The following is a 24,816-nucleotide window of genomic DNA, read 5'->3' as shown; positions in this document are numbered from 1 at the left end:
CAGAGGAGGGCCAGGGAGGCAGGGCGGGCCCAGGGTGTGCCCAGCCCACCCAAGCCATCAGCACGCTGAGGAAGCCAGGTCAGGGGTCGGCTGCCGAGGTGGAGGGAAGCTGGGTGCCCGTGCTGGACGCAGGACTCCGGGTGCCCAGCCCCAGCTGGGGAGAGGAGCGCCAGGGTGCTTGTCCAAAACCAGGGCCCAGGGCTGCGCGGAGGACAGACGCCACTGCCCCCTTGGCTGGTGCACAGCCCCCCAAGCACCTGCGGGCCTCCGGAGGCCTGACCCCACGGCCCCCGGGGTGCAGGGCGCCCACCTGCACTGGAGTCTGCAGACCAGAAGGGCAGCGCCCCAGCCCACACAGGCACCCTGCCTCACAGTCAAGGCGTGGAATGCACCGGCCTCAGTTTTATTGTCAGCATCCCCCATTCACACACAGAGTCCTACGCCACGCAGTTTCTCGGGAGGAGAAGGACAGCAGGGGCCTCTGTGTGCCCTCCCTGAGACGGGCCTGCCTGGAGCCCGGGAGCCCCGGGCAGCGCAGGGCGCACGGGCGCCCCTCATGGACGGCCCCAGGCTGCGTCTCTCTAGGGAGAGGCTTCCATCCCTCCAGACGCCCTGTCCCCTTCCAGGAGCAGGGCTGGGGGCAGCGAGGGCCACGGCCAGGACAGGAGGGGCTGCTCCGAAGCGGACGTCCACTCTTGTGTCTGGATCGCGGCGAGACTCACAGGACAAAGCACAGGAGGGTGAGAGGCTCTCGCCGCGGGGCCGGCTCTTGCGGGCGGCACGCCTGGAGCACGTGTGCGTCTGAGCACGTGTGCACATGCCTGTGGCCCGCAGTGTGTGCACGCCTGCGTGATGTGTATCACATGGGGCTCTGCACACGGGCAGGGGAGGCCGGGCACCCTGACTGCAGGCAGCTGTCATTTCCAGGGCCTAAGACTGGACCCCGAGCTGGACCCAGGGGCGCAGACGGCTCACACAGAGGGCTCTGCCCTGGGGGATGCTGGCTGGGTCATGGGCAGTACCTGTGGCAGGGCCTCCCGGGAGCCCCAGCCACAGCGGCTGCGGGCTAGCTCTGCAGCCGGAACTCATGGGTAACGGCCTCCCAGCGGGTGGGGTCCGAGCCCAGCATGCTGCGCTCCGTGAAGGTCACGTGCCCATCGGCATCCACGAGGATGACCGTGTTGGTCCTGAAAGAGTGCAGGGCGTATGTTCAGCCCCGAAAGGTGCAGATCCGAGGTGGGAGGGGCCTCGCTGGGCCCCGGCCTGGCTCCAGTCTCGGGGCGCTCAGGCCCAGTGCCTCTGGGCCTGGGGGTGGGGGTGGGCACTGAGCTGGGGGCCCCCCAGGTTTCTGCCCAGCAGGACCACCCCACCACCACTCGGCAGGTGGGCCCTGGGCTGACGAGGCAGAACACCCAGGGCCCCCAGCCAGGGAGGCGGCGGGAGGGGCTGGGGAGGCGGGCCCCCCAGGGGCGGAGGCGGCACCTGTGCCTGCCTGTCCTACCTGGTGCCGTAGTCCGGGCAGCGCACGCACACGGCCGCGTACTTGCTGAGGATGGGCCGCACGTACTCCCTGCCCTGGGCCTCGATGGCCGGGTCTGGCAGCTGCCTGAAGGACAGAGGTGGTGTTCTTCCTACCAGCTCGGAGCCCTGCAGTGCCCAGGAGTCCACCAGACTGGGTGGGGGAACCACGCGAGCTGCTCCCTGCACGTCCCAGGTCAGGGCCCGGAACCCCCACTCAACCTGCGACTCAGGGCTCCTCCGTAGGGGCCACGAGACAGCGATTGCCAGCCTGTCCCTGTGCCAGGGACCCCAGGGCTGCCCGGGGCCCGACCACACAAGCCCCACGGGCAGAAGCGGCCGGCTCGCAGAGCCTCGGTGTGTGTGCAGGGGGCACTCACGCCTCGTCGTTGCTGAGCACGTCTAGGAGCTGGGCCACCAGTGCCTCCCTGGGGAGCTCCCGGCCCCGCTCCACAGCCTCCAGGAAGAGCTGCTTCCCGAAGCACAGCTTTCTCCAGGGCGTCTCCAGCAGCGCGTTACTCAGCCCGTAGGTCCCTGCAGGAGGTCGGGCGTTCTGCCAGCATGGGGGTGGGGGACTGAGACCCACCCTCCACCCACCCACCCCTTCTCGGCACGCCTCCGTCTCCAGGAACTTTTCAGGCCTGGCTGTGGGGAGGGCTCGGGTGATCGGAATCAACACCAGGGTAAGGTCTGTCCCTAAGTTGGGGGAACCCGAGGTGGGGTACACCTGAGAAGGTTCAGGCTGAGAACCCCACAGCCTCAGGCCAGGAGGCTGCCCGCCAGGGTCAGCCGGGGTCAGGGAGCCCGACCCTGGGAAGCCCCAGGTGCCAACACGTAAACAGGACATCATCAAAATTTAAAATGACGCACCTCAGAAGACACCAACAAGAAGGCAGGAAGACAGAATGGAAGAAAACATTAGAAAAATCAAGTATCTGATGGGAGACTTGTATTCAGAACACATACAATGACTCTTGCAACTCAGTAACAGAAAGATGACCCAACTGAAAAACAGGGAGAGGACTTGAGTAGACATTTCTCCGAATAAGACCCAAGAATGACCAACAAGCAGGTGAAAAGTTGCTCAGTATCATTAACTACCAGGGAAACGCAAACCAAGGCCACAGTGCGACCACATCACGCCGGGGACAGCTGCGATGAGAAGTCGGCCAGTGACAAGCCCCGGCCAGACTCGTAAAGTTGCTGCTGGCAGTGTAAGATGGTGCAGCTGCTTTGGGAAACAGCCTGGCAATTCATCAAACGTCCAGGTACTTTACAATCTGCCAACTCCACTCGAAGTACCCACACAACAGAGATGAAGGTACCCACGCTAAAACGTGGAATCAACATTCACAGCAGCCAATAGCAGGGACAACCAAGTGCCCTTCGCGGGCAAGGGATACACAAGGCAGAAAACCCACAGGACGGAACACTGTCAGTCACAAAGAGGAACGGAACCCACACACCACGGAAGGATGAGCCTTGAAAGCGTTCCTCAAAGGGAAAGGCCAGACACAAAAGGCTGGTACTGTCTGCGCCTGTCTACGTAAGTTGTGCAGGGTGGGCAAACCCACAGCGATAGAAAGCAGACGGCGGTCTCCAGGGCTGGGGGTAACTGCCAGCCCCGGGGGGTGAGTGTCCCTTCTGGAGCTGGAGTTTGGTGACGGCTGCACCACTCTGGAGACAGTGAAAACGACTGAAGACATGCTCCAGCGGGTGGGCTGGATGCCGCGTGGCCACGGCTCGATGGGGCAGTCCTTTCTTTCTTTTAAAGTAACACGGAGGGCTTCCCTGGTGGCTCAGGGGTGAAGAATCCACCTGCCAGCGCAGGAGACAGGTTCGACCCCTGACCCGGGAAGACCCCACATGCTGTGGAGCATCTCTGCCCCTGCGCCACGACCACGGGGCCTGCCCTAGAGCCCCTGCTCCGCGAGGGAAGCCGCCGCAGGGAGCAGCCCCGCTCGCCACAACTAGGGCGAGCCCAAGCAGCAAGGGAGACCCAGCACAGCCAGAAATGAGTAAATAGATAGATACAATTTTTTCAAGAAACAGAAAGAGACAGGGATCAGGGGGGTAGGCTCTGGGCGACACAGCAGTGGAGAGGCGACAAGAATTTTGTCCCAGCAGCGACTCACAGACAAGCAGCCTCTCCGGGCCTGGCTGAGGGCAGCGTGGGGGTCCCGGCACTGCCACAGAGGTCACAGAACTGGGAGCGCCAGGGGCTCTGCACGGGCAGAAGCAGCCCGCCTGTGCGCCAGGTGAGGCCACAGCCGCCACCGGCCACAGGGTAACGAATGCTGCGAACAGCCGCAAGAGAGACACTGGCGGAGCCCCAGGCCCGGAGAGCGGCAAGGGGCCCCCAGGGGAGCGGCCCACCCTGCGCCACCCGCCAGCGCGGCCTCACCTGGCGCCAGGACGACAGGCTCCCGCTCCCCCCGGTTTCCATAGTAGCAAATGACGTCTCCCTTCTCTGCACTGCAGCCAAAGGCAGAGAGGGTCAGCTGGGGCCACAGGGGCCGCACCCTTCTGCACAGGCGCCCCTGTCACGAGCTACCTGTGCTCAGCCGGCCCAACACCTCTCTGCGCGTCGACACAGGCCCGCCCACAACCCAACCGCCTGGCCCCAGGGCCCCTGCAGGGCCCAGCAGCCCGGCTCCCGAACCTCACGGCCAGGGCGGCCGCCCAGGGCTCCAGGGACTCAGCCTCCCTGGGTGAAGCGCTCCTCCCGCTCTGGGGACAGGCCCCCACCCCTGCCCCTCACTGCCCACTCCACCCGGGGCAGGGAATGCCCCTCGCCCACAGGGCCCACGGCTGGCTTGGCTGGCATCACGGCCCCTTGGCAGCTCCGGACAGGCCAACAGACAGCTCCCGAGCCCTCAGAGGACCTGGGGTCGCCTCGCTGTCCTTGGCCGGCCCCGGCAGGCGGTGGGGTGTCCCCACCTGAAGACCCACCTCAGGTCGCCCGCGACGAGGTTGAAGCCATTGTACAGATGGCCCTCGGCCGAGACCTTCTTCAGGTAGGACAAGCTGTCCATGTCCGAGGTCAGGAACTGGGCCACGAGCTCACCTGTGGCAGGGGACACACGCCCAGGAAGGGTGGCAGGACTGAGCCCCTCCCGGGAGAAGACGGCCCCCCGGGCCTGCGCCCCCTTCACCGACCAGCAGCCTAGGAGGTGAGCGTGGAGACTTCCGACTCTGAACATCCTCCTGCTGAGCCCCCACGGGGAGGTCCAGCACAAGGGGACGTCCAGACAGCGTGTGTCCACAGGATGCGGGGTGACCACACAGTGGTCGGGGGCCAGGCCGTGGCCAGGCCAAGGTGGCTCCCGGCGTCACCAGCCAGGGGGCTGCAGGGCCCCCCTCCTCGCCCCGCCTCCCCCCCCTGCAGGCGTCCGCGAGCCCCCAGCCCTGTACCTCGGCCCCGGGCATCATGGTTCAGCCGCGGCTGCAAGTAGTTGGTGAGCGCGGCCAGCTTGCCCCGCGTGCTGATGCCCAGCCACGTGCCGCCCTCCTTGCCTTCCTCCATGTCCAGCCCTGCAACACACAGCAGGGTCACCAGCAGCCCTGGGGCTGGCCGGGGCTCAAACTCCATGGGACGAGGCAGCCTGCAGGCCCACTGATCTGTGGGGGGACCTCCATCCGGGACACCACCTGCTGTCCCTGGGACCCCCGGCCCGCGCACACATGCCGGCACCTGGGTGGGCGTCAGGCCGGGGCGCACACAGCACCAGCTCTGCCGCGGAAACCGCGCCGGGCCCCGGTCAGGTGCAGGGACACTGGCTGCCATCCCTGGGCAGGACCAGGCTTCACTAGGAGCCCTCCTGCTACAGCCCTCCACGACCACGGGCCCACCCTGGGCTGGCGAGGTGGCCACAGCCACCAGCAGTGACTTCCTAGGCCGGCGGGGTCACTTTGCTTGAAGACTGGGGTGAAAACAACTACGTCATTAACACGTTACTCTTACAGCAATAATAAGTTGCTAGAGTACAGGCGACATCGCTCAGTCACGTCCGACTCTTTGCGACCCCATGGACTGTAGCCTGCCAGGCTCTTCTGTCCATGGAACTTACCAGGCAAGCACACTGGAGTGGGCTGCCTCATCCTCCCCCAGGGAAATTACAACGGTGGGAAAACTAACAGGGAAAGATCCGAAAAAAGGGCTGAAATAAAACTACCCATATCTGTATGTGAAGAAGATCCAAAGAGAATCTACAGAAAAGAGGAAAAGCCTTCCATAACTAATGCGTAAATACTAGTAAGAACTGGAAAATGAAAATTTAATTAATCATTTACAACAGCAGCAAATGATTTTCAAAACACTTAGGAAAACGTGACAGGAAAGACGTTACTGAGGACGCAAGTCAGGCAGACCTGGCTGAAGGAAGAGCCCCGCTCGGTGCTCGGACGGTCACATGGTCAAGAGGGGCCCCGCCAGGGCGTGGACAAAGGGAGCCTTCCAACACCGCGGGGGGGTGCACGCTGGTGCAGCCACTACGAAGACCAGCATGGAGGCTCTTCGGAACACTAACACAGAACTTCCATACGGTCCCACAAGCCCACTCCTGGGGTGCGTATCTGGACAAACAACAAGGAAAGATCCACGCACCCCAGTGTTCACCTCAGCACTATTCACAGCAGTCACAATGCAAAAGCAAAGCAAACGCTCGTCCCCAGGTGAATGGACAAAGGGGCGATGCGTTTATACAGCAGAATACTCTCCAGCCGCAAGGGGAACAAAACAGTGCCCCTTGCAGCAACGTGGGTGAACGCGGAGACGGTCACGTCGCGTGAACTGAGTCACAAAAGACAGACAAACACCATACGGTATGGCTTACATGTGGAAGCTAAAATATGACCCAGTGCCCAAGACTCCTGGTCCCAGTGTAGAGGGACCAGGTTCGATCCCTGGTCAGGGAGCTAGAACCCGCATGCGGCAACTAAAGCCTCCTGATGCCACGACTAAGACCCAGCAGAGCCGAACAAACCCTCTAAGAATAAAACGTGTCACAAACGGACGTGTCTCCGAAACAAGCAGACTCACAGACACAGAGCGCAGACCTGTGGCGGCCAAGGGGGAGGGAGAGGGAGTTTGGGGTCAGCAGAGGCAAACTCGTGTACAGAGTGCGCATATACAAGACACTACCACACAGCACAAAACACCATGCTCGACGTCTTGCGATAAACCGTGACAGAAAACATGACGAAGAAGAACATGCGTGCACATGTGAACGGAGTCACTGTGCTCAGGAGAAACTGACCCAACTCTGTAAGTGAACTGTAGCAAAAAGGGTGACGGTTCTCTGCAAGCGACCGAGCGACCACAATCAAATGAAGACCTGGCAGGCTGGCACTTTATAGAAACCACAGACCTGAGCCTAACCAAAACCAGAAGGCTTCCAGGACCACACAGAGGAAGGTATTTTTGCAATCTCACGATAGGCAAAGCCTTCGGGTAAGATGCAAAAAAACCCATGACCAACCTAGACAGCATATTAAAAAGCAGAGACGTCACTTTGCCAACACAAGTCTGTATTGTCAAAGCTATGGTTTTCCCAGTAGCCATGCATGGATGTGAGAGTTGGACCATAAAGAAGGCTGAGCACCGCAGAATTGATGCTTTTGAACTGTGGTGTTGGAGAAGACTCTTGAGAGTTCATTGGACTGCAAGGAGATCCAACCAGTCCATCCTAAAATAAATCAGTCCTGAATATTCACTGGAAGGACTGATGTTGAAGCTGAAACTCAAATACTTTGGCCACCTGACGCAAAGAGCTGACTCATTTAGAAAGACCCTGATGCTGGGAAAGACTGAAGGCAGGAGCACGGGACGACAGAGGATGACAGAGCTGGAGGGTATCACCTATTCAACGGACATGAGTCTGAGCAAGCTCTGGGAGTTGGTCACGGACAGGGAGGCCTGGCGTGCAGGAGTCCACGGGGTCGCAGAGAGCTGGTGACGATGGCAACAGCGAGCCCAGGACGGTCCTTGGCCACGCCCACGGGCTCCCCTCAGTCCCCCTCCAGCAGCGCCCAGGCCTCTGGGAAGCCAGGCGAGCCCGGGCAAAGACCCCACACAGGACCGCCATGCCCAGAGCTCAGGGCGCAGGGGCCAGCCCACCCCACTCCGCCCCCAGTGCTCTCCCCGCCTCCCGCAGGGCCTGCTCCTTCTTCCTGCGCCCAGCCTCCTCGGCCCGACTCTGCCCACGGGAAGCCTTCGTGGATGTCTGAGGGCCCCGGCCCGCGCACGCGCACATGCCCTCTGGGTGGGCCTGCCCGCAGTGCCAGGCGCTGCGCAGTGCCGGGTGCTGCTCGCAAGGGGCCCATCTGCTCCACAGGCCCCCCATCAGCCCCCAAACTCCGGCAGCCCTGCCTGGGGCCAGCGGTGCGCGAGGGCACCATAAGCACGTACAGCTGCACACACAGCCACATGCGCCAGGCGCAAGGCCAGCCCCAGCGGAGGGTGGATCCGGGTACAGCCCCCACCCTCCGGCGCTTCCCCAGGGCACCTGGGCGCGCGGAGGGCAGGGACACTCACCGCTGAGGACCTCGTTGTTGCTCCCCCAGAAGTCCGCGGCCCTGGCCGGCCGGTGGTAGAACTCGTCCCTGTTGGCGGCCAGGATGAGCCTGAGGAGAGAGCAAGGAGAAGGGGCTCGGGGGCACTGGAGCGTCCCGCATGGGCCGCCGGCCGCGGTTTTCCTCTCGTTATCAAGACGACGGCGCCTCAGCAGTCAGGATGCACCCCCACCCACCCCCGAGGGAGAAAGCGGACTCGGCCCAGCCCTGGTCCCTGCTCACCAGGCCCCTGCTCTGCCCGTGGGCCCCTTCCCTGAGGACGCCCCGCGAAGCCCCAGCAGCGCCGAGGGTGTCCCAGGGCTGCTCCCTCCTGCGCTTCGGGGCGTCTCTGGGAGGGAGCAGCTGAGGACTTCTCTGTGTTTCCTTCCTGTTTAGCATTATGAATCAAACAAGTATTTATTTGGCAACTAGAAAACACGGTGATGTCTTCAGAGCACTGGTTTTGAGGTACAAAATGGTTTTGCCATTTAAAATAACTGCGCGGGAAGAGCCCCTGGAGAGGGGCATGGCAACCCGCTCCAGTACTAGTCTGGGAAACCCCGACACGCCACGCAGCTGCAAGAGAGTCCCACGTGACTTATGACTGAAAAACGACAAGCTGCTCCTCCGCCTCCAGTTTCTCAGCTTTCGATCTAGAAGTCTACGCAGACACGACCTCCCAATAGGTCTAAACATTCAGACCTACCCCGAGCTCCAGCGGGACCTCCCCGGCCGCCCAGCGGTGCCGACTCTGCGCCTCTGCTCTGGGGGTGTGGTGGGACCCCTGATCAGGGGGCTAAAGTCCTGAGTGAGGCTTGGCAGGGCCCAAATACCCCAAAACCCGACAGCAGGAGCAACTACACACACAGGCGGTGATCAAGTGGGCAGGCCGCCCTGAAGGCTCCCAGAGACCAGTGTCTGTCTCTGATGAGGGGCCCTCCCAGCAGCACGGCATGGGCTGGCGTGGGGCCAGGGTCCAGCCCGCACTCGGTGGTCAGATCCTCAGAACTCTCCAAGCATACCATTCACGCGGACGCCTGACGCCATGAACACTGGCTTGTGGGGAACGCTGGCTTGTGCAGCCCGACACCCACCCGTCGTCTCAGCCAGGTGCTCAGCTCGGGGCCCCGGGGGCGATGCCGCTGCTGCAGGGGTCAGCCCCCTGAAGCCATAGGACCGGGCCGCCTGGTCTCCCGTCGTGGGCCAGGGCCACTCTCCTCCCGGAGGCCGCCCACAAGCTCTGGCCACGGGCCCCTCCAGGAGCAGCAGGGGTCAGACCGCCCCCCAGGACACAGCCCCTGTGAACTCGGGGTCACCTGATTCAAGGCTTCCATCATTTGTCAAAATATGGAGGTTCCGAGAGCTGGACAGCAACAGGCAGGGTACGGAGGCCGGGGCCTCCCCGGGGGTCATGCCCAGGCAGCGCATGGGGGGGCGGGGCGGGCGGGGCGCGCCAAGGACGGCCCCAGGAGGGCCCAACACCAGCGCCCGAGGCCGAGCGCACAGCCTGGGAGGCAGGCCAAGCCCGAGGGCACCTGAGGGGTCACGCCGGGGGTGATGGCCATGGGAGGTGGCGTGAGGAGGGGTGGGTGCCCCGAAACAGAGCTGCGGGGCGGCAACCAGGGGTGCAGTGCAGGGCACAGACGAGGGGCCCAGGCAGCCTCAGCTGGAGCTACTCAGCTGAGCCACTCACGCCCCAGGACCCCGCGTGCACCTCAGCTCCCCCACCAGGCACCTGTCTCCCTCCCCCCACACCCAATGGCCCACAGGACACGCACTCTCGTGCGGCAGGCCCAGATCATAGGAGAGCTTGGCAGTGCGGCACCAGCGCCCACCACCACCCTACCCAGAGCTCCGCAGCGGCTGAGGGCCCAGTTTTGTCAGCAGAGGGCACCGGAGGGATGCTGCTGGGGAGCGGTTTTCGCTCCCTGGCTCGGGGCATGGCCCAGATGGTGGCCAGTGCAAGCGGGCAGACTTCCAGCAAGTGCCCAGAGAGCTCTGGCCACCCAGTGTGCCAGCCCGGGTTGGGGCTCAGCCCAGGGTGGAGGGCGGGCTCTGCCCCTGGGCACCCTGGCCCCACAGTGGCTAACCATCCCACACTAGAGCTCCCTGCTATAATCACAGCCCTGGGGCTCTGTCCACCGGCTGGACCCCGACTCCCAGCTCGCTCTGCTGGGGGCTGTCAACGGCCAGCTCCCAGCCCTCAGCCAGGCCCTGCGGCCCACTCCCCTGCAGGAAGGTGACGCTGGGCACCGCTCACTCCCTGGCCTGGAGCGAGTGACCTCAGCCACATGTCAGGCATCCGAGAAACAGCTGAAATGACCCAGGTCCTGGGACAATAGCAACTTCACAGCAACTGCACCAGTGACTCGTCTGGTTGGGGGTCACAACCCAGCCTCCCTCTCCGTGTGTATCAGTGCTGGGGGGGTCTCCACCACGGACCTGGAGGATGGAGGGGTGCCCCCCAGAGCCGGCAGCCCTTTCCTGGCCTCAGTCTCCTGCCTGCTCCGGTGGGTCCCCCAGATCCCCCGACGCCTGCACAGGCGGCCCTCAACATGCAGGCCGCTTGCTCACCCAGGGCTCCAGCCCCAAGCCAGCCTCCCATGCGGCCACTCCGTCCTGCTGCCACCGGGCCCCAGCTGGGAGCACCGGGCTGTGCGCACGCCCACTCCACCCTCTGTCCTGCCCACGCAGCCATCTCCAGCATCTGAGTCTGAGGACCTCTGCACATCGACTCGGGGTCCCCGCCCCCAGAGGAACCCCATGCGGGGCCCACCTGAGCAGCTGCTGTCGGGGGACCTGGGCCTGTGCCCCACCCCCAACACGGCGCCCACGCGGGCTCCCGAGGCCGAGTGGGACAGCGGGTGCAGCCCAGGGGGTTACCTGTACGCATTTTTGGAAGCAGGGCGAGGGTCGAACTTGAAGAAGATGATGCACATGGGTCCCGAGGGGCTTGGTTCTGGGGCCACAGGCTCTGCAGGAGGAGGAGAGGGGCCGAGTGAGCGGCGGCGGCAGGCCCGCCCCCCGCACCGGCACAGCCCCTCGCCCTCCCCGGACAGGGGTCTGCGCGGCGCACGCTGCAGTGCTTGCCGTCCTCGTAAGCGTGCTCTGGCGCAGGGGTCAGACACACCCCCGAGGCCGGTGACCTCGCTGGCCCTGGTGGCCAGCGATCACTGCCTGGTCTGGGGCCTGAAACACAGCGTCTCCCATCTCAGGACTCACAGGAGGACGTTCCCAGCACACCGGCCCGCCTACAAAGCAGGCAAGCAATGAGGGAGCCCTGGCCGCCCCGCACGGAGATGCCGAGGGAGGCTGGAGCCCACGGACAGCATCACGGCCACGACCGCGGTGCAGAGCCATGAGGCAGCCACCCGGCTTGCGGCCTTCTGCGCCCCCTCCCCGCACTCTGCTCCCGGGTCTGGCCGGGGTGATCACCAGGCTCTGGGTGCACCCGGAACTCCCCCCGGCGGTGCCTACAGGCCCGGCAGGACCTCCAGGACTCAGCCTCGTGCTTGTCCAGGCACAGGTGCGTTGACGGCCCAGCCCACCAACCTCTGCCCTCAGTAAGGCGCCGTGGCCGTGCAGGGGAGGCGGGGCCGTGGTGACCAGTGCCGTGTGCACCGCACCACACACAGCGCCCACACAAAGAGGCCTGGGATTCGTGTGGACAGGCCGGGTCTGCGCCCATCAGGGGCACTGGTGCCCATCATCCTGGGAGCGCCTGGCAATCCCCATTCTGTGGGCAGACCATTGGGACCAACCTCCTTGGTAAAAGTGACTCAAAGCGCTTGAAAATACATGGAAAATCCTCAAAGCCAAGAGCTGACAAGATCATGCAGGATTTAGCTGACATCTGAGAGAACAGAGAAACCCAGAAAAGAGAGCAGGGAACAGTGCCCATTCCCGCCCCAGAGGCCGCCCATGGTGCAACCTGGGCTCTGGCGGCCTGAGGGGTTTGTGGGAACAGGGACCCAGTGTGTCTGCAGGGCCACACGGGGGCTGGGCAGGGAAGGTGCACAAAAGTGGGAGGTGGTCTCTAAGGAGCTCCATGTGCAGAGCCAGGGCCACCTGGGGTGCCCAGGGACTGGGTCGGAGGGGCATCTGCACTGGCAGTGCCCCTGGGCACTGGGCACACTGAAGTTTCCGTCTTTGTCCCAGACTTCCGAGAGTCTCTGGAATGATTTCCAGGACAGAGAGCAGCATAGCGGAAAGACCCCTATAACGAAATGGAGCAACGCGGGCAACAAGCGGCAGGGTTCCCCGCGCCCCACGACCCCTCCCGTCTGAGCGCAGGAAAGGGGCTCAGGAGGATTTGTGCAGAGAGGACACCAGGGGCCTCCCAGCGCCGGAAAGACCCTCCAGAAGCAGCAGCCTCAGGGGCCTCCCTGCACGCCCAACACAGGGGCGCGGGCTTGATCCCTGGTCGGGGAACTAAGGCACAGTGAGACCCGCAGCAAGGGCAGGTCAGACACAGAACATGGGACAGTCAGCAGGATCACCCATGAGGCAGGGCAGGGTGACGGGCAGCCGCTGGGTGCCTCAGGACCCCGGCATCCCACCTGCCCCGTGACCAGCGTGCAGCACCCAAGACACAGACCCCCACCCCCCCAGGGGCTTCTCACCCCTAGACACACGGACGCCCCAGGAGGGTCAGCCAGGGCCATCTGCGGCGGCCAGGCTGGCCGCGGGCTGCGGGAGGAGCCCCTCCAGGACCAAGGGCCGCCTTGCCAGGAACACGCCACGCCGAATGTGCAACCCCTGGCCTGCCCTTGCCCGCCACGCCCAGCCCAGGCTGTGTGCCAGGGCCCAGGGGCCCACCAGCCACTGCTGAGCTCGGGCCGGACGCAGAGCCCCTCTGCTACAGGGCCCCCACGTCCGAGCCGCCCGGGGCGCGGGTAGACCAGCCCCCAGGATGTGGCGGTGAGCAGGGCTCCCGGTCCCAGGAAGGCCGCAGCGGGTCTCCGGGCAGGTGTGGGCGCGGGCCCAGGGCTGCGGCCTCAGTGCAGACGCAGTCATCGGGAAGGAAGGGCCAGAGGAAAGCCAGCCCCTGGGGAGGGGACCATCAGGAACTGCCTTTCTCTCCAGCCCCTCACCCCCCACTCAGCAGGCCTGCTGCGCCGCCCCGCCCCGCCCCGCCCCGCCCCGCCCCGCCCCGCCCCCGCCCCGCCCCGCCCCCTCCCCGCCCCGCCCCTCACCCCCCAGTCAGCAGGCCTGCTGCCCCGGCCCCTCCCCGCCCCGCATCTCCCCGCCCCCGCGCCCTCCTCCAGGGCCTCCTCCCAGCCTGCCCCGCCCAGGCCCAGCGAGGGGCTCCACACCCGATCGGGGTCTGAGTCCTCCCTGACGGCCCAGGGCAAGCCCTGAACGCTGCACCGGCGTCCCCCCACAGTCCCGCGGCGGGGCACCCAGGCGCTCCCCTCCGCTTGCTTCCTGAGACTTGTGAGGTCGGGCTGGGCAGCGAGCTGAGGGCTCAAGGTCCTGATGCTCCAGGTGAGCCGGGGCTCCTCCTCGCCAAGCGACACCAAGGCCAGAGTCAGGATAAGGTCATCCCGAAGGGCGCCGGGCCCGGGGGCACTGGGGGATGCTGTTCCTGGCCCTCTCGGGTGGGGGGGGGCCCCACCCCGCCCGGCCCAGCTCCACCTGCGGCCCAGGGTGCCCACAGGCCCAGGGCAGTCTGAGAAGTCGGAACTCTGCAGTCCTTGCACAGCCCCGAGGGCCGGATGGGCAGGAAGGTCCCAGGCTGGAGTGGACGCATGGAGGTGGGCGAAGCTGGGGGCACCAGGCGCTGGAGGAAGCCGCCCAGCCCGGCGGGCAGGGGGGGCCGCGGTGCCGACAGCCCCCTGACAGGGGTGCCAGCCGCAGTCGGACACCAGCTGCCCACCCTCTGTGGGCGAGGGGGCTTGGCCCGTGGCAAGCAGGGTGGCTGGGGGGACCCAGGCCGAGGGGCAGGGTCCCCGCTGATGGGGCGGCCGCCACAGAACTCAGCTCTCTGGGCTTGGGGACACGTGGGCCTGGAGCAGCAAGGGCCCCAAGGCTGCAGGCGGGGCAAGGACAGCAGCAGTGTGTTCCTGGGCAGGCTCCTCCCACATCAAGTGCTCAGCGGCGTCATTGCTGAGGCCACGTGCATCCCACTGGGGGTGCAGCCAGGCCCCAGAGCGGTCCCTGGGGAAGGAAGCCCCCAGACGGCAGCCTGGGCTGAAGAGAGGAGGCCGCCCAGGACCACAGCTTGGAGACTGAGAGATGGCTGAACACCCGGGGGAGGATGGGGAGGCCTCCCCAGGTCACCCAGGAGTTTCCGGTTGGTTGTGTGCTTCCAGACCTTTCTTGACAAAGTACGGGTGCACACCGGGGCCATCACGCACACAGGACCCCGCCACCCCGTCTTCCTGCCCGCTGGCCGTCAGTCCGCGTCCCCCGTGGCAGGAGGTACTCCGTGCATCTGCTGGCTGCTGTCCCCCGGCGCGGTGGCCGGGGCGGGGCCCTGCCCGCTGCCCGAGCTGCCCCCATGCGAACCTGCCTGTCCTTCCAGAGCATGTCTCTCCATCCAAGCTGCACGGGACGTGCCCCCTCGTCCCAGAGCAACACCCCTTTCTCCTGAGCTCCACGTACGGCTGCCTTTGGGCTCCATTCTTGGACGTGTCTGCCTGGGTGGAGGCGTGAGCCAGGGACCCCCGCACTCCCCAAGGGAAGGCATCCCATATGTACCACCGGGCCTCCCCGGACGCCCACCATGCAACCCTTTGGGCCCCAAGCTTCAGCACACGCTGAGCTGTCTCGAGCAGGGGTCTCCTGCTCAGCGTTCCACAGAAGCCCCCGGCACTGATGGATCGGGCACACAGGCGCCCGTGTTCGTGAAGTCACACAGGCGAGAAAGTCTGCTGCCAGAGCCGGAGGCCAGCCTGACTGTCCGGGGACCCACAGGTGTTCCCAGTCTCGTGCTGGGGCGGGTCCACACCCTGATCTGGGCAGTGGCCGCGGGGCTCGCTCTGCGCCATCCGCGTGCTGGCCGCTTGGAACGGGCGCCCTTCCCGGGGGAGCCGGAGCACCCTCCCGGAAAGCTGTGCACAAGAAGACCACGACAGACCCCACTCTCTTCCCCACAGGCTCTGAGCTGTTCCGGGGGCAGGCAAGAAGAGGGGTTCTCAGCAGACCAGGGAGGCCAGATCCAGCCCCAGCTCGGAGCAGCCAGCAGCCAAGAGTTTGGCACAAGGACCTATGTGCTCAGGTGGCCGATGGCTGGGGTGGGGGCCTGCACTCTCAGCTGAAGAGGCAAAGAGGCTCTGGGTCAAGGGGGAACACCCGAATAAGGGGGCACACCCGGACACGGGGAAACACCTGGACACGGGGGACACACCCGGACACAAGGGGGGGCACAAGGGGGCACACCCAGACAAGAGGTACACCCAGACACAAGGGGGCACACTCGGACAAGGGGAAACACCTGGACAAGGGGGCACACCCGGACACAAGGGGGGCACAAGGGGGCACACCCGGACAAAACGGGGGCACAAAGGGGCACACCTGGACACAAGGGGGCGCACTCGGACAAGGGGAAACACCTGGACAAGGAGGCACACCCGGACACAAGGGGGCGCACTGGCCAGAGGAGCCAGGAGTGGGGGACTCAGGTCTGCAAGCGGCGGGGTTGGTGGGGGGATGTGCGGGGGAGGGACCCAGGGCCTGGCAGTCAGCCTCCTCCAGCTGCTCCGCGGGGCTCTGGGCAGGGGTGACCGAGCCCTGGGGTCGGCAGGTCCACTCCTTCTGTTTGGCACCGCACACTCTTGGCGGAAGGCGGTCAAGGCCAGCCAGCCAGCCCATCTGGCCTGGAGCCGAGGCGCCCGGCGTCCCGCCCACCACGCGGGGCGGAGCTCGGAGCTCCAGGCAGGAGCTGCTCGCAAGTGACAAGTGGCGCGTGACTCCGCGGCGGCTGCCAGCACAGGACATAAACACACAGGGCCACGAGCCCTGCCAGCCCAAACTAATCACTCAGACCAGCCGGCTGCCCACCCCGCCCCCGCCCACCGCGCCCCTCCCCACCCAGGACTCCGCAACCCAGCTCTGCGGCTCTGGCTGATAAGTAGCATTGCAGGACGACGCGTTTTCTAGGACGACAATGTTTCCTGAGATCTTAGAACCGTTTGAGGGGCATTCATGCAGCCTCACAGCGAGTGCCATTGTCCCTTCAGGGTTCAAAAGAGCAACACCAACAAGGGACACGGGGAGTCACGGCACACGCTGCACGCTCTGCACTCTGGTCCCCATCCCCCCCAGGAACAGGCTTCCCCACAAGCCAGGGGCTCGCCCTGCGGCTCGAGGGGTCAACAGGGGAGGAAGGGGGCACTCCCACCAGCCCCTGAAAGGAGTGTGGAAGCAAGGACTTCCTCTGCGCATGGTCTTGAGGACCCGGCAGACACAGCAGGTGGTGGGGCCTGGGCCTCTTCACTGTGAAGCGTGTATCCATCACTCTGCAACCCAGAAAGAAAGTCAAGAAGGAGGGAACACAGCTGCACCGATACCCGGAAAAGGGAAGTCAGTGGCCCAGGGACGACCTTGTTCTCAGAGCCCATCACCAAACCCCAAGGTCCACACCAACCAACTGTCCTCACACACCCGGGGTGTCAGTGACGAGTGTGGCCCCACTTGCAGTGGCCTCCCTGCCCGGGGCCACAGACAGACACCCTCAGAAGCAGCACGCAGGGCACCAAGCGGCCAGGAGGGGCCTTCTAGAGCCGCAGCCAACACAGGACTAAGTTCCCGGGATGCCACACGTGACTGTACTACGGTGAAACACAACCTAAGTGACCGCCCAGGAACACACACACAAAGGACGCACAAGGCCGTCCTGACAGCTCAGGGACAGGGCAGTGGGCCAGAGCAGACGGCTGGAGGCCTGGTCCGAGGGGCCTGCATCCTGCCGACACACCAGCGACACGAGGCCGCAGCACCACGGCACGCGCGCCTCTGCAGCCAGCGGTCAGGGGTCCCAGCAGGCGGGGGCGCCAGGACAGCACGCTCTGCCCACCAGGAGCCCTGGGCCCCAGGGAGCAGGAGCAGAGGCTCTGCTGTGTCCACCTGCCAATGCCCACCCTCTCACCCCACCCCACCGGACAGGCCACCCAAAGCAGGAAGGCTTCTGGGAGAGGGGCTCAGGAGGACAGGCCAGCCTGGCTCTGAGTGACCTTGGGGACACCACTGGCCCTCAGCCTGAGTTTTCTTCACTGTGAATGCTGCCATCTGGCCTCAGACACTTGCCCTGAAAGGCTGCCCAGAGCACAAGGAGCAAGCAGCAGAAAGCAGTTCCCACAAGCTCCCGGCTGTAGGCACCCCTCACAGCTCCACCCCTTGTCCACCGAGACCTAAACAGCAACACACGGGTGGACAGGCCCGCAGCAGGACAGCAGGGCAGGCCTGGCTGACCACGTGACTGCCCCAGCAGAGGCCGGCTGGGCCTCAGGAGCTGTCCAAGGGCAGAAGGCCCACGGCAGATCTGTGGCCCAGAGGCGTGCGGGGCAGCTGCTGGGGCAGGAGTGTCTTCAAAACCAGTGGCTACAGGGCCTTACCCAGGGTGCAGCCCTGCCCAGCTCCTTGCCCTGAACTCCCGTGAGGAGGTCCTGACGACCGAGCCAGCCCAGGAAAGCCGTGTCTAGGCGCGCTTATGACCTGGCCCCGGCTGCCTCTCCGGACAGGCATCAGCTATCCCCTGCAGCGGGGCGCAGGGAGGGAGCAGCGTGACCCAGGGCTCCCCGGCCCACAGCCGCGTAGCCCACCCACCCTGGCAGACACACCCGCCGGGCCTGCGAGGCCCGCGCCCCGTCCAGGCGGGGACACTGGAAACGTGGTTTCAGGAACGCGAGGGACGCTCCCTCGGCCGGGGTCCGCTCGGTCTCCGACCAGACCAGGCGCTGGACGGGCAATCACCGCTTCGAGAAGGGGAAATCGGGACGGGCGCGGTGGCCACTGCTGAGTCCGAGTCCCGAGCCCCGCGCCCCGCTGGGAGCGCCGCCCGCCGCCCGCATCCCGGCTCGCACTCACCGCCTCCGCCGCGGCCGCCGACTTCCGGGTGCCGCGCCCGCGCGCCGCAGCCGCCACCGCCCAGGCCCCGCCCCCTGCCGTCCGCGCGCTCGCCATTGGGCAGCCAGGCCAGGGGGCGGGGCGGCAAGGAGCGAGCCCGGGCACCAGTGGCTGTCCACGCCGTCGCTCCGGGCTGCAACTCCCCGCGCCCCGCCCCCGGGGCTGCGCTAAGCGCCCGGAGGCGCCTCGTGACCCCCGCGGGCAGGAAGGTGCCGGCCCCCAGCCCTACCCTCGTGGACACGTCCCTGGCCAGCGCTGCACGGGGCCCTGCAGGAGGGTCCGCAGGGTGCGCACCTGGGGGCTGCCTCCCCGCCTCCCCAGTCCGTGCCTCTGGACTGGCCATCTTTCCCTATTGCAGCTCTGACCGCGGACATCCCTGCTACGGTCAGGACAGACGTCGGACCGGTCACCACAGCCGTTAACCCGCCTCGAAGCTGTTTGGCAGGGCCGACCTCAGGATGCAGGGCTGCCGGCCTGATCTCCACACCATCGCAACTGAGCAAAAGCCACTGACTAGGTCCCTTACCGGAGGACAGAGGCGTTCGCTGCGGCTCCCTGCCCACAGTGGCCTCTGGGCTGTGTCTGGGGTCTGAGTGGAGATTCAGAGGCCCAGGGCTTGCTCCAAATGGGCCCTCAGCAAACTATGACGAGGATGACGATTATATCAAGGTTGCTAATAATGGCTCTTCCCAGGTGGCACAGTGGTACAGAATCCGCCTGCCAACGCAGGAGATGGAAGAGATGCTGGTTCGATCCCCGAATCCGGAAGATCCCTTGGAGGAGGGAATGACAACTCACTCTGCTCCTGTATTCTGGCCTGGGAAACCCCATGAGCAGAGGAGCCTGGCAGGCTATGTATAGTCCTTGGGGTCAGAAAGAGGCAGATGGGCCTGAGCACACACCCAACAAGGTGCTTTGTTGTTGTTCAGGGATTAAGTTCTGTCCGACTCTTTGAGACCCCATGGACTGCAGCACACTAGGCTTCCCTGTCCCTCACTATCTTCCAGAGTTTGCTCAGATTCATGTCCTTTGAGTCGGTGATGCCATCCAACCATCTCATCCTCTGCTGCCCCCTTCTCTTCCTGCCTGCAATCTCTCCCAGCATCAGGGTCTTTTCCAATGAGTTGGCTCTTCACTTCAGTGTGCTAAATGCTCTAACCCAGCATTCCAGGACACAGCTCTCATTTTTCCACTTTAGAGATGCAAACACTGATGCTTAGAGCAATTATGTGTCACTTGCTTGAAGTCAGAATTAAGTGGCCAGTGGCAGTGGCTGGATTAATTCCACAACCCCGCAGTGAGGATGTAGGTGCCTGATCCTTTCTTGGAGAGCTGATGCCCTGTGAAAACTGGGACTCAGAGAGGGCAAAGGCCTGACTGGTATTAACCCCAGGCAACAGTCCAACTCAAAGCTGCGTGACACCCCTAAAGCCCATTCCACTCCACTGCTGTGCCATCTCATCTGCGCTGCTCCACAGAAGCCCTTTGCAGGCAAGGAAAGCAACGACTCCCTGTGTCCCGGGGCTCTCCCTGTCCCGGGCTTCCCCGGGTCCAAGGACTCCATGTCCCGGGACTCCCCAGGCCCCCCGTGCCCGGGGCTCTGCCTGTCCTTGGGCCCCCCGTGTCCAAGGTCTCCTCCTGTCCTTGGGCTCCCCGTGTCCGAGGACTCCTGGCCAGCAGGTGGCAGACCCAGCAAGAGACACTCAGTCCTCCTCCCGCCACCTGGCAAGAGAGTCAAGCTGGGTGGTGCCGGTGATTCCCCTCCGGGCAGCTGGATTGTGCAGTCCCGCTGAGAGGTGGTAGTGTTGGATAAGCAGAATCCAGGGCTTGGAGGCAAGTGGCAATGCCCAGGGGGACAACAGGCAGCAGCTACAGAGTGATCTGCCCCAAGCCACTGGGCCCAGAGGTGCGGGACCCCTAGTGGCCAAGCCCTCCTGCCCAGCACCTTCCCATTTTCTGCAAAGGGGATGCAGCCGTGCTTGGGCTAGGGAGGTGGAAAACCCACTCCGCTGTCGGCCAATGAGATGGGTCAGGGTGGGGCCTCAGGGCCACCGCGGGTTCCCTGTCACCCTACCTCTGAACACATACATTCTTAGATGGGAGCTCATGACCTCGTGTGGTCACCCTTTTGACCTCAAGCATCTGCAGCTGTTGGGAGCTTCTAACATCTAGCTGACACCTGGCTCTCCCTGCAGCATGTCACACGTGCCCCAGGGATGGCCCTACAGAACTGGCCAGAAGCCAGGTAGAGGGTGGGTGAGAGTGGGGGACGGGGCTCCTGGGCCCTGTGGCCATGGGCCAGGGGTGGAGGCCCCCTTCCCTGAACTCTGACTCCTTCCAGCCCCCATCTGCAGCCTGGGTCAGGGAGGGAGGCCAGTCCCGCGGGCCCTGCTGGGTGGGCGGAGCCCACGGTGTGATAAATTCACCCATGAAGGAGGAGAAAAGCCACCGTTCCCGAGGGGTCCCACCCATCGGGCCTCCACAGTGGGAACGCTGGGGCGATGAGGGTGGGAGACCGCCCAGATGGACTGGGTTGGAGCCCCACCGCCTCCTCCCAGTGACCTAAAGCTGGCGAGAACCTCTCAACGCCTCGGTGGGTTTCCCGTCTGTAAAACGGGAGGGCAGCAGAACGCTCCCTCGCGGACTGTGAGAAATACAACTGGTGCCGTTGGGCGGGCGCGGCGTGCAGCCAACAGCCGGCGCTGGAGGAGGATACCCGGGAACTTGGGGGTGGCGATAGAGCCGACCGGCCCAAGTCCGGGAATGGGGCGCCAGGCCTGCCCCGCTTCCCGTGCGAGCCGCATGGCCTGGGCACGTCCTCGAAGGCGGCCGGGAGAGGGCGGCCAGCAGCCCGGGCCACAGCCGCATAGGTCCCGGCAGGTGCCCTGGACTCCGTCGCTCCACGAGGGGCCGTGATCGGCAGAGACGGACACCCCCAGTGGCCAATGGCAAGCCGGCGTCTCCCCGCGCTCGTCCAATCGGCGCCGGTTGCCGGGCCTCCCGACCAATGGGAACAGTGGCGGCGGCGGGGAGGGGCGAGGGTCGCGGCGCCGGCAGGCCGGCTTTGCGCACGGGCCGCGCAAGGGGCGGAGGGCTGGCCCGGGTTGCGCGGGGCGCTGAGGGTGCGCCCCGCACCGGCGCGATCGGAGGCCCCCGGACGGTCACCCGCGCCCGCCCGGGGACGCCGCGCGCCGAGGGACCGGCGGACGCCCGTCTGGGGCGGGGGCCGTTCTGCGGCGCCGCCCACAACCGCGCTCCAGGTAAGCTCCGGCCGGGAACCCGGGTCGGGGTCGGGCCGGCACCCGGGCTGCGGGCCGGGCAAGGGCCGGAATCGAGGTCTGGGCAGGGGTCAGTGCCGGGGGTCCAGGCCGGCCCCGCTCCACCCGCACCGCGCCGCGGTGCGCGAGATCCCGGACCGGCGGGGGCGGGTCCCTTTGTGCGCGGCCTGGGGTCCTGCCCGGCCGGCCGTCCGCCTCGCTCCGCGCACCCCTCCGGTCGCGGCACAACCTGAGCCGTGTCCGCCTACTCGACCGGGCGCCTTCGGCCGGCGCCACGCAGCCACGGAAACTTTACATCGGCCGAGCGGATCAGGGGCTGGGGAACTTTCCTGGGGCGGCTAGCCTCCGGGAAGCACCCGCACCGCGGGGACGGGGAATGCCCCGGCGCCGGCGCCGCGCCCGCCGCCCAGAGGACGAGGGAGGGAATGCTGCCCGGGGACCCTGCCCGGAGCCCCAACCTGGCTCCCCATCCTCGCCTCCCCTGCGCCCCGCTGGTGGGTCCCCAAACCACTGGTGTGAGTCGCGTTCCCTTCGGGACTCGCACCAGATTGGCTGTTATCCTGAGCACGCAGCAGGAGATCCCCAGCCTGCTTCTTTTGATATTAAATAATTAAATATTGGGTTATTACAACATGTCACCATTTCTAACCTCTGCACAACGTGTCACAGTGAAAGCAGGAGTTGGAGGCTCCGGTGCCCCTTTAACCCAAACCCAAAGGTGTTTAGGAACAAGGAGAAAAGCTGCTCCAAGGGTCTCATTCTGTGTGTGACCCCCCTCTCCCTCGCACCCCTTTAACAGGTCACCCGAGTCGCCGTGCAGGGCACGCGCCAGGTGAGGGTCTGTGAGCCCAGGGGCGTCCTTCCGATGAGGGCATGCCCAGCCCCGCACTGGGAGCCTCAGGGTCCAGGCTTCCGGAGGTCCTGCCAGCCCAAGCAGGTCCCACCTGCCCTGTCTCAGTGTATCCGGTCCCGCAGCAGTCAGTTCCCGAGCAGGTGGTCTGGGTCTGGGGTTCCGCCACAGCGTGTGGAGCTGTGAACCTGGCACTCGTGTCTTCCCGCAGCCTCGCCTGTCCCTTCCACAGCACCCTGTCTCTCCCCCATCGCCCTCAACCCCTAGTCTGAGGTCCACCGGCACCCAGCCCAGAGCTGTGCATAGAGCACGCACCGCACTCCGGACTCTGGTCTGGCCCTGGCCTGGGGAGGAGGTCCTGCAACCACAGTCCGGCTATCCCCCACCCCGCTCTCCACATGGGCACGATGGCTGCTACCGACGTGCCTCCTGGGGGAGCAGGGCCCGCCCTCAGTCCTGCCAGGCTAGATCTGCCCTGCCCTCCGCCCCAGCCTGGGCCACATACCTCCCCCCAGGGTGGCCCCTCAGGTCGCTTCTTGGTGCCAGGGGTCCCTCTGCGTCTCCGGGGGTTGCACCACCAGCCCCATCTGTGCTGCGCAGGATTCAGATGGGCTCTCTCTCCTCCACCCCCGGGCCACCAGTGAGATCCTCCACCTCCAAGAGGACCAAGGGGCGGATGGAGACACCAGCCCAACTGAACCAGCGGGAGGGAGGGAGGGAAGGAGGGGCAGCTGGGGCGGAGGTCCTGGGGTAGGTGCTGTGGGGTGCCAGGGAGGTGGCCCGGGTTCCCCGGGCTTGCCCCAGCAGCGGCTCAGTTGGGCACCTGCTCCTCTGCTGCCTCATCCGACAAGACTCAAATGAGGTGTCAGCCACTCCGCAGGAACCCCAGAGTCAGAGCGTAAGTGGGAACTCGGGGTCAGAGAGTTACGGGGGGCACTCAGGGTCAGAGAGGAACTGAGGGGACTCAGGGTCAGAGAGGAACCAGCGGGACTGGGGTCCAAGAAGAATGAGCAGGGGGACTCGGGGTCAGGAGCTCCTTCCTGGGGCTTCGCCTGGAGGCCGGCACAGCCGACCGGCCGGGAGCTGCGGGGCATCTGCATTACTCGCCGGGTCCCTCCCCCTTGCCCCTCCCCGGGTGGTGGGGGGCGGTGGGTGTGAGGCACAGCCCTCGCCCGGGCCCTGGCCGACCCAGAGCGCCGGCGCCCTCCAGCAGAGCAGGCACAAGCTGAGTGCGGCCACCAGAGGGCGCCCGGGGCCGCCGCAGCCAGCAAGAGCGGCTCCACCCAGCCCCCCAGTGCGGGGCGGGGGCGGGGAGGGGGGGTGCGGGCGGGGGCGGGGAGGGGGTGCGGGCGGGGGCGGGGAGGGGGGTGCGGGCGGGGGCGGGGAGGGGGGTGCGGGCGGGGGCGGGGGGCCGGGGGTGCGGGGGGTGGTGGTGGTGAGGATGACCCTTTCCCCAGGCGCCCAGAGGCACTCACTGGAGCTTTGCTCTGTCCGGGCCCCCTGCCCAGGGTGGGGAGCTGGAGACGGCACGGCCCCTGGGTGCTGGGCACAGCAGGAGAGCAGGCTGGGGCCGCGCTCCCAGTGGCCATCCTGTCATGCACGGCCCCAGGGCCCAGGCCAGGCCTCAGCGCCAGCCACTCAACACCAGGCTGTGCCTCTCTGCCTCAGTGTCCTGGGTGGCACAGAGGGCACAGCCAAAGGGGGGCCTTTCAAGATGCACAGAGTGACCAGTGGCCAGCAGCACTGGCCAGGATTTCCGTGGTGGAGCAGGATTCCAGGCTAAGCACAGGGCAAGCTTGGGCTCCTCACCACCCTTCATGGCCCAGAGCTGCTGGCCCATGCCCCCAGCCCCCAGCCTGGGCCCCACACCCCTCCAGACTAGGGTTGTGCCGTGGGGGCTCCCTCACGCTGCCAGGTGTCTCGGATCTGTGCTTGCTATCGTGGCTCTTGGCCGGCCCCTGCAGAGGGTTGCTGCCCAGGCGGGGACATCGCAGGCCTTTCCGGGGCAGGAGCAGCCCTCTCAGAGCCCGGGCTCTTGGTGCAGGGTCCTTGTTCAGCTGGGACCCCTGAGCCCGCCCACCGGTTCTGAGGGTTGCTGAGGAGGGCCCCCTGAGCCAGGCACCCTCAGCCTCACGGCACAAGCCCCGCCGCTGCTGCTGCCTTCATGCCTCAGGCCTGCCCGTCTGTCTGTCCATCCACAGCCCCAGGGCTCTTAAGAGGCTCTGCCCCCAGCACCCAGGGTACAGTGCTGCCGAGGCGAGGCGCCCTGGGCACACAGACCCTGGCCAGGTCCACGCCCACCACACGCCATCCAGACCCTCCCAGTTCTCAGTCCTTCTCGCCCTGACGCTGCCCCCCACCCCCATACTGGCCTGGACCCTGGGTCGCCTGTTGGCCCACTGGAGCCCACTGGAGCCCCCGAGGTGGGAGCCATGTTCTTCCTGCGGTTGGGTCGTTATCAGGACTGACAATAAAGGCATGTTGTTCTCGTGGGACGAGGTCTTTGTCAACACTTAAGCCAGAGGCAGATGTGCCCCAGACATATCACAT

The 24,816-nt window shown here is 65.6% G+C and overlaps 1 protein-coding gene and 1 long non-coding RNA gene across 9 annotated transcripts in view; one reads left to right on the top strand and one right to left on the bottom strand.

The window, feature by feature from the left end:
• Positions 1-368: 368 nt before the first annotated feature.
• TANGO2 lies at positions 369-18,139 on the bottom strand. Of its 3 annotated transcripts, XR_001917682.1 has the most exons (10): positions 18,100-18,139; positions 10,954-11,044; positions 8,054-8,142; positions 4,933-5,052; positions 4,471-4,585; positions 3,923-3,993; positions 1,899-2,052; positions 1,502-1,606; positions 1,023-1,187; positions 369-784 (listed from the first exon to the last, which is right to left on the bottom strand). It is a non-coding gene; the product is annotated as a transport and golgi organization 2 homolog (long non-coding RNA). The 3 variants fall into 3 exon arrangements; XR_001917680.1 differs by having other exon boundaries at positions 369-1,187; XR_001917681.1 differs by lacking the exon at positions 18,100-18,139 and adding an exon at positions 17,853-18,036 and having other exon boundaries at positions 369-1,187.
• Positions 18,140-21,221: 3,082 nt separating this feature from the next.
• ARVCF (armadillo repeat gene deleted in velocardiofacial syndrome) overlaps positions 21,222-24,816 on the top strand; it is a 31,318-nt gene continuing 27,723 nt past the window's right edge. For 4 of the 6 annotated variants that reach the window (XM_018044807.1, XM_018044806.1, XM_018044809.1 and 1 more), the window contains exon 1: positions 21,223-21,398. The gene's annotated coding sequence lies outside the window, so the exon portion shown is untranslated. Of the gene's footprint in view, positions 21,399-24,816 lie in introns of all 6 variants that reach the window. The other 2 variants (XM_018044808.1, XM_018044804.1) reach the window with 1 other exon arrangement.

This window comes from Capra hircus, unplaced genomic scaffold, assembly GCF_001704415.2.
Source record: "Capra hircus breed San Clemente unplaced genomic scaffold, ASM170441v1, whole genome shotgun sequence".
Classification (NCBI taxonomy): Eukaryota; Metazoa; Chordata; class Mammalia; order Artiodactyla; family Bovidae; genus Capra; species Capra hircus.
This window is presented reverse-complemented; position numbering and strand designations above follow the sequence as displayed.